General features: G+C 38.1%; 1 pseudogene; it reads left to right on the top strand.

Moving 5' to 3' along the window:
* Positions 1–6,595: 6,595 nt before the first annotated feature.
* Positions 6,596–7,381, top strand: LOC111815027 (annotated as a pseudogene).
* The last annotated feature ends 932 nt before the right edge of the window (positions 7,382–8,313 follow it).

Here is an 8,313-nt window from a genome sequence, read left to right as displayed (position 1 = left end):
GGCAGGGTGGCAGGCAGCCTTTCTCAATTCCTGTGCCCTGCCCACCTGCAGGGCTCGGCTCCCACACTGAGATCTGCCAGAGCAGATTCAGCCAAGTTGACACAATGTATCAACTAACACAATGTTATTATTTCATTTCTTCTAATCATTAAGACTATTTCGGGTTTAAAAATCTTAAGGAGTTTTGGCACTAGTCAGTATTAGTAGATTTATCTTGAGGCAGAACTTGGATGTGAATAGAAGCCCAGTGGTAGTTACACCACTTGCACTGCAATTCCCAGCCTGCCACTTGTGCATGAGAATGGGGGAAACTCACCTTCAAATAGAGATAGAAAGGGCACTGGCTTCGAAGTTTGTCATATATGTTATGCATTTGGGTTCTTCTGAGAAACCTTTGACCACCAAAAGATGGCAAAGATGTTTTACTGTTTCCTTCCAGAAGTTAAAAAAAACTTGCTTTTAATTTTTTATATCTACAAAATATTTTAGGATAATTTTGGTATACTGTCATTTTTTCATCACTACCTGGGGAAAATATGTTCCTTTCTCCATTGAATTGTCTTGGCACCTTTGTCAACAATTGATTAAAGAATATATGCAGGGCTCTATCTCTAGGCTTTGTATCAGTTCTATTGACCTTTATATTTCTGTTGTGCTGCCAGTTCACTGTAAGTGTGGAAGTTGCACTGTCAGTGTGGTAGTCTGGAGGTTGCTCCCTGTAGGGCACCAGTGACCAGGAGTGCATCCCCCAGCATCTCACCCAGAGTGGTCTGAAGCCTTCCTTGTGTTCAGGATGAGCAGGCCTGCCACAGGCTGCTTCCTGCTCAAAGCCATTTTTTATTCTTTCCAGGTTTCAGTTTTTCCTGGATCATTTTTGGTTATTATTGTGTATTTTTATTTTATTTTTTGTATTTTATTTTATTTTTAGGGAAAGGTCTACAGGTTTCAGTGTCTCATTACTAACTCAGACTCATAGTGATCTGCCTGTTTACAGCCTCCCAAGAGCTGGGATTACAGGCAATGCCAGCACACACAGTCGCTATTGCCATCTCGGTTTGCCTTGGAGGTGGGGCCAGCAAGACAGGCCTGGGGATCGAACCCCTGGATCCTGCTGTTACGTATTTCATACAGTTCAATAATTTGTCTTTCAACCTGATGTATCACATTAACTTATGGAATATTATTTTAAATGTGCTCTTGCTATCATCTTACCATATACAAAACATGTAGGGTTTTGTGTTTTAGTCCTGGTACTTTTGATGTATGTCTTATCTATATTTATTATGTAGGTTCTTCAATCTTGATTCATTTGTTCAAAGATCCAACTTTACCTTTATTCCATTTTTTATTCCACTGAGTTTTCTTATTGTTTTCATACCCTTAACATTTTCTTTCATATCTTTAGGTTCATTCTTTTCTTCTCAAACAAGGCAGGAAGTTACACTATTAATTTTTTTTTCTCATACTGACACTTAAGTTTCAAAAGTTTTTTCTAAGTATTTTCTTAGTTACCTCTTTAAACTTTTATATATTGCCTTTTAATTTCTTTTATGGCTTGTGTCTAGATGTGCCCCCAAAGAGACTTACATAATCATGGGGTAGACTTCTAGAGGTTGGGATTAATTCATGATCCAATGCTGGGATTATGGGCCAGAGTGCTACACCTGACCTGGGGTAGATAGTCTGAATGCAACGTAAGAAAGGGAAAATGATTTGCTCTCTGCCACTTCTCCCTTTTGCTCTTGCTCTTTTTCTGTTTTCTGAACCATGAACCACTGCCCTCTGCTATCTGCCACCGTGCCTTGAAACCTGCTGACTATTGACTTCCACAAAGTATGAGATAAACAAACCTTCCCTTCCTTGGTTTGAGGTGTCAAGTATTTTGTCCCAGCAATGAGAAAAAGTAACTGAGACAATTTCTATTCAGTTTAAAGATGTTTTTATCAATTACCTTGTAGTTTCTTCCTGTATTCATGAATTATTTTGAGTACAGTTGGTTAATTTTGAGATATGTGGACTGTAATGTTTTGTTGTAGATATCTTGGTTTAACTTACTTGTCATCAGGATTTACTATGAGATTTTAATCTTTTGATGTTGACAAAATCTTGTTTTGGGAACTAAGTAGCTCATCATTTTAGTGCTGATTCCATCTGTATGACACATGGAAAAAAGCTTGGTTGTCATTCAAATTGGGCTCTACAAATATTTATAGGTTAAGGTGCTTGTTAGTATCAATATCAAATCTTCTATATTTTACTCAGTGTTTATAGTCTCTACCAGTTAGAGAAAATGTGCTGAAGTCTCTGGTTTCAACTGAATTTTTTTCTATCTATAGTTCTCTCTCAGTTATGATAGAGGCATTTGAGGCATTGTGATTATAATTTGTAAGTTTTTTAGTAATGCATGTTTGCAGCACATGTTTACATTCCTGGTGTGGAGTTGGTGCACAACATGACACATTTTAATTTCTTTTTTCACCTCTTTTCCCTTCCCCTCCCCCATCTAATGATCTATTTTCCATTTGAACATGATCTATCTCTCTACTTCCTATTCTATTTTCATTTTGATCTTTATATATAAGGGTTATCTCATAGAAGAAAAATCTTGTGGTGTTTAAGCTCATGTGTCTGCTTTATTTCACTTAGCATTATGGTCTCAAGATACCTCCATTTTCTTACAAAGGACTTCAATTTATTTTTATTGGGTTTTTTGCTAGTATTATGTTAAATCACAGCAATTTTAGAAGTACTGGATGTCAATTTTCACTATTTGCTTCTACCTATCCAGAAATGGGATAAATTTCCATTTTTTGATGTCTTCTACAATTTCCCTTTTCAGAGTACTGTAGTTTCTGTCATAGAGATCTTTCCCAAATAAATCGCCTAATGGTGCAACTTAAGGTCCTATCAAAATAAGGAAACTCCAAATGCAAAGCTAGTACAAGATAGGCAATTACAAGCTGCAGAACAAAAGGCAATGAAATTGAGACAAAAATGCACAAAAAACCAATTGAAGCATTTGTTTTTTCAAATAATAAACAAAATAGACAAACTTTTAGCTAATTTATCTAGAAAAATAAGAGAAAAGACCCCAAATCAGTGCAATTAGAAATGAAAAGAATGGAATGAAGACAGAAACTGCTGAAATCAAGAAAGATTATTAATTACTTCTTAAACCTATGTACCAATACATAAGAAATTCAGAAGAAAGGCATAGATTCTGAGCTGCGTAGGAATTATCAAAACTGAACCAACAAGATTTAAAAACTCAGAATAATTCACAATAGGCAATGTATTTGGAATAGTAATAAAACAGAAATCTGAGCAACTGAGGAAAGCTCAGGTCTGGTTGGATTTAATTTTGAATTATATAAAAATTTCAGGGAGAGTTAACACTAATATTCCTTAATATTTTTAATGAAATTGAAAGTGAAGGAATGCTCCCAAAGTAATTCCTGGAATCCACCTCTACCCTAATTCTAATACCAAACAAAGATTCAACCAAAGAAGAGAGTAATAGACCAATCTCTCTCTTTTTTGGTCCTAAAAGAATTATTTAATTGAAGTTATATATATAGAGAGAGGCAATATAAATGATAAATTAAGGAAAGAATATTTAGACTGTTTGAAAGGATTTAGAGCAGGACACTTCAAAAATACTAGTGAGAAATAAAATTTTTAAATTATAAGTAGAAATATAGCTAATCTCCTTAGTGAATATAGGTACACAAATTCTTTTCTGGATACTAATAAATAGTATGCAACAAGTCATCCAAAAGATGATGCATAAAGAGCAATTCAGCTTCATCCAAGGATACCAGGATGGCTCAGCACACACAAATCAATAAATATGGTACATCACATCAACATAAGCAAGGAATAAAATCATATGATCATCTTTGATAAAATCTAACACAATTTCATGATAAAAAATAAAGTGGAAGAAAATAGATACCGAAGGACATTTTCTCAATCTCTTGAAAGCCTTTTATGATAAACGAACTACCAATATCACAGCAGATCGAGAAAAACTTTACTCCTAAAATCAGGAACAGGGCAAGGATGTCCATTATCACCACTCTTGTTCTATATAGCACTCAAAACATTATCAAGCATAATTAGACAAGAGTAGGAATAAGAGTTATGTAAAGGAAAGGAAGGCAACAAATTATCATTGTTTGTGGTTGACATGATCCACTATATAGATCCAAAATATCCACCAGATGCCTCTTAAAATCAATAACCAAATTCAGTAATATAGCAGAATACAGAGTCACACAAAACTCAATAACATCCAAGGCAAACGTCAGCAATTCATGCAGCAGAAAACGATGAAGAGCAGAGGAGGAGCAGCAGCTGCAGCGTCCATCAAGCCTCTCTCTTCCTTCTACGCTGACTGCAAAGACCAGCACTCTACAGTGAAGACTGGAGCTCTTCCAAAGTGGTGCCAAGATCAAGCTCCTCCAAGACTGGGACTTTTCCACGGAAGAGGCGCAGGGCAGCCGGAAGACTTTCTCAATTCCTGGACCCTGCCCACCTGCAGGGCGAGGCCCCCATGCTAAGAACTGCCAGAGCTGATTTAGCCAAGTTGACACAATGTATCAACTAACACTCCTTTTATAATTTTCAGATCAGTAAATACCATTAAGTCAAACAGATTTATTTTTAATTATTGATTCAGAAAGGCTAACCAAAATAAATACGTGAAAACAGTACCATATTTAAAAAAAAAAAAAACCTCAATAACATTCCTATGCACTAATAATAGGCCCACTGAGAAAAAAATATTAGGCAAAAAGTATCATTTACAGTAGGACCAGAAAAATTAAGTTCCTAAGAATTTATTTCTCTCAGGAGGTGAAGAACCGCTATGATAAAATTACCTGTCACAATGTTTGTTGCTTCTTGATGTATGTCTGTGATACTTTTCTCTCATTGTTGGGACAAAATACTTGACACCCAAAATTAAGGAAGGGAAGGTTTATTTAGCTCACAGTTAGTGGAATTTTCAGTGCATACTCAAGTCCACCCAAGATAGGGTGGAACATGGCAGAGGGCAGCAGTTCATTGTGGCAGAAAACAGCAAAACAGCAAGAAAAAAATGAAGGAGCAGTGGGAGCAGCAGCAGCAGCAGCAGCAGCAGCAGGAGAGAAAAAGCCTCTCTCATTCCCTAATACTTCATCTAGACTGTCTGCTCCAGGGTGGGTACTCACACCCATCATCCCAGCAATACTCACACCCATAATCCCAGCATTGGATTATGAATTAATCACACTCTCACCGTATGATCTCATGAGGCTTTGAAGGGACTAGACACAAACCATAACAATATATTATCTTTTCATCACTTGTGCAGTATCTTTCCTAGTCATGGACAAACTCCATGTCTTTTTTTTTTTTTAATTTAGGGTAGGGTCTTCAGGGCCTACAGGGTCTCACAGCATAAATCAGACTCATAATGATCTGCCTGTTTACAGCCTCCCAAGTGCTGGAATTACAGGCCTACCCTACCACAGCCAGTCACAATCACTGTCTCAGTGTGCCCAGGAGTCAAACTCCAAGTGGGCCCCTGCGTCTGCCTAAGCAGGTGCTTTAATCCACTGAGCTATTTGGCTGGCCCTAATACTGCATGTCTTAAAGCCTGTGTTTTCTCGTATTTAAATCATACCAATAGTTTATTTATGGTTCTTATTTACATTGTATATCTTCTTTCTACCTTTTACTTTCACTCTATTTCTTTGCTTTGAAAGCACCAATTTTATAATTTTTATTTAATTTATTTTTGTTTTTTTCCCTTTCCAGATTTGCAAGACTTGCTTTTGGTAAACTATCTAACCCATTTACATTTTATATAGTCAACTGGATAGTTCTATATTGGTCTTCCACTATGTCATTTTCATGTAATTTATTTATCTCTATTTTATTTTAAAAATACCTTTACCTTGGGGAAATAGCTCAACAGTCTAAGTTCCTCCCTGGAAAGAACAAGGATACAGTTCAATCTCCAGTACCACACGCTGTGCCGACCCTGGAACCCTGGGCATGCCATGCCAGCCACTGAAACTGGGTGTGGTGGTGCAGGCCTGTATTCCCAGCACTTGGGAGGCTGAGACAGGAGGTTCACTATGAGCCCAAGCTGCATAATGAGACCTTGTCCCAAGTAAAACTTGACTCTATTTTGTGTTATAAAGAACTTTGGAATTTTCTATTTTAATTCTTCTATTATTTTTCTAGTTATACCTCTTTTCATGAATTATAGAGGACAGAGTCTTGGGATTATAGTACACATCTTTAATATATCTCTGTTCAAATCAGGGATTTTGATGCCTTCTGTTTTGTTGTTATTGTGCAGAAATCTCTGATATTTTAGGTTATCTTCAGGTTCCAAATGAATTTTAGGATTATTTTTTCTAGTTCTGTGAGATGTGTGGGAATTTTGATTGAGATTGCATTAAATCTGTCTAACAATGGAAGTATGGCTTCTTTTTCTGGTAAACTCCAAATGGCTGATAAGGCCTGTGCAGTGGGAGGGAACAGAGGCCCTGAGGGCCCAGGCATGGAAGGCCACAGTGGCGTCCATGGAGGCTTTGGCTGTGGTCTTTGAGGTCACTGCCATGGCAGAGGCTAGGGCAGGGGTTGAGGCCGTGGGGCTCGCGGTGGTAAGGCCAAAGACAAAGAGTGGATTCCTATCACCAAGCTGGGACAGCTGGTCAAAGACATGAAAATCAAGTCCCTGGAAGAAATTTACCTTTTTTCCTTACCCATCAAGAAGTCCAAGATTATTGACTTTTTCCTGGGCACATCCCTCAAGGATTAAGTTCTGAAGTTCATGCCTATGCAGAAGCAAACTTGTGCTGGCCAGTGGACCAGATTCAAAGCATTTGTCACCACTGGGGACTACAGTGGTCATATTGGCCTGGGTATAGTGTTCCAAGGAAGTAGCCACTCCCACTTGCAGGGCCGTTATCTTAGCCAAGCTCTCTATTGTTCCCATGTGAAGAAGCTACTGGAGAAACAAGATCGGCAAGCCCCACACGGTTCCTTGCAAGGTGACAGCTGCTGTGGCTCTGTGCTGGTGCATCTGATCCCTGTCCTCAGAGGCACTGGCATTGTCTCAGCCCCTGTGCCCAAGACGCTGCTGCTGATGGCTGGTATTGATGACTGCTACTCCTCAGCTAGGGGCTGCCCTGCTACTTTGGCCAACTTTGCTAAGGCCACCTTTGATGCCATCTCCAAGACCTACAGCTATCTGACTCCTTACCTGTGGAAAGAGACTGTGTTCATCAAGTCACCCTATCAGGAATTCACCAACCATCTTGTGAAAACCCACACCAGAGTTTCTGTCCAGAGGACTCAAGCTCCAGCAATAACTACAACATAAAGGGTTTTTACACACACACACACACACACACACACACACACACACACACAGAATTAAGTCTAAAAAAATGAGAGTATGGTTCTTTTCACTATACTACTTCTCCCTACCCAAGAACAGAGAATATTTTTCCATTTTCTGTTATTCTCTGTGATCTCGTTTTTCAGAGTACTATAGTTTTTGATTTAGGGGTCTTTTACTTTCTTTATCTGATTGATTCCTAGGCATTTCACTTTTAAAAAGATACTATGATGTGTGATGTTTTCATAATTTCTCTCCCAGTAAGTTTATTATTGATGTTTAGGGATGTTATTCATATTTGTGTGTTGACTTTGTCTCCACTTGAGCCACTGAATTTGATTATTAAACCTAGAAGTCTTTTGGTAGGGTTTTGGGATATTTTATGGAGAGTATCATGTCACATGCAAATAATAATTCAACTTCTTCTTTTCCTAAACTTATTTTATTTATTTATCTTTTTATTTATTTATTTTTTGTTACATGTATTTGGTACAAGGCCTTGCTACACAGCTTGGACTCACAATAATCCTCCTGTTTTCCATCTCCCCAGTGCTGGGGTTACAGGCATGCATCACCATGCCCAGTGGCTAGCTCAGGACACCCAAGGTGGGACCAGCAGGGCGTGTGGTGTCGGGGATGGAACTCAGGTCTCTGTGCTTCCCCAGCAGGTGCTTAGACTGATGAGCTATCCTGCCAGCCCTATTTTATTTTTTTTTCTTTTGTAAATTTGCTCTGGGCAATGTTTCTAGGACTATATTGAGTGAAAGTGTTAGCAGTGGATATCCTTGTCTGATTTTAGAGTGAAAGCTTTCAGTTTTTATCCATTTAGTATGATGTTGGTTACTGATTTTCAAAGATGGCTTTTATCAGATTGAGGTAAAGATCATCAATTCCAATTTTCTGTAGATTTTTTT

Source organism: Octodon degus, unplaced genomic scaffold, assembly GCF_000260255.1.
Source record: "Octodon degus isolate 3935 unplaced genomic scaffold, OctDeg1.0 scaffold00010, whole genome shotgun sequence".
Lineage (NCBI taxonomy): Eukaryota > Metazoa > Chordata > Mammalia > Rodentia > Octodontidae > Octodon > Octodon degus.
This window is presented reverse-complemented; position numbering and strand designations above follow the sequence as displayed.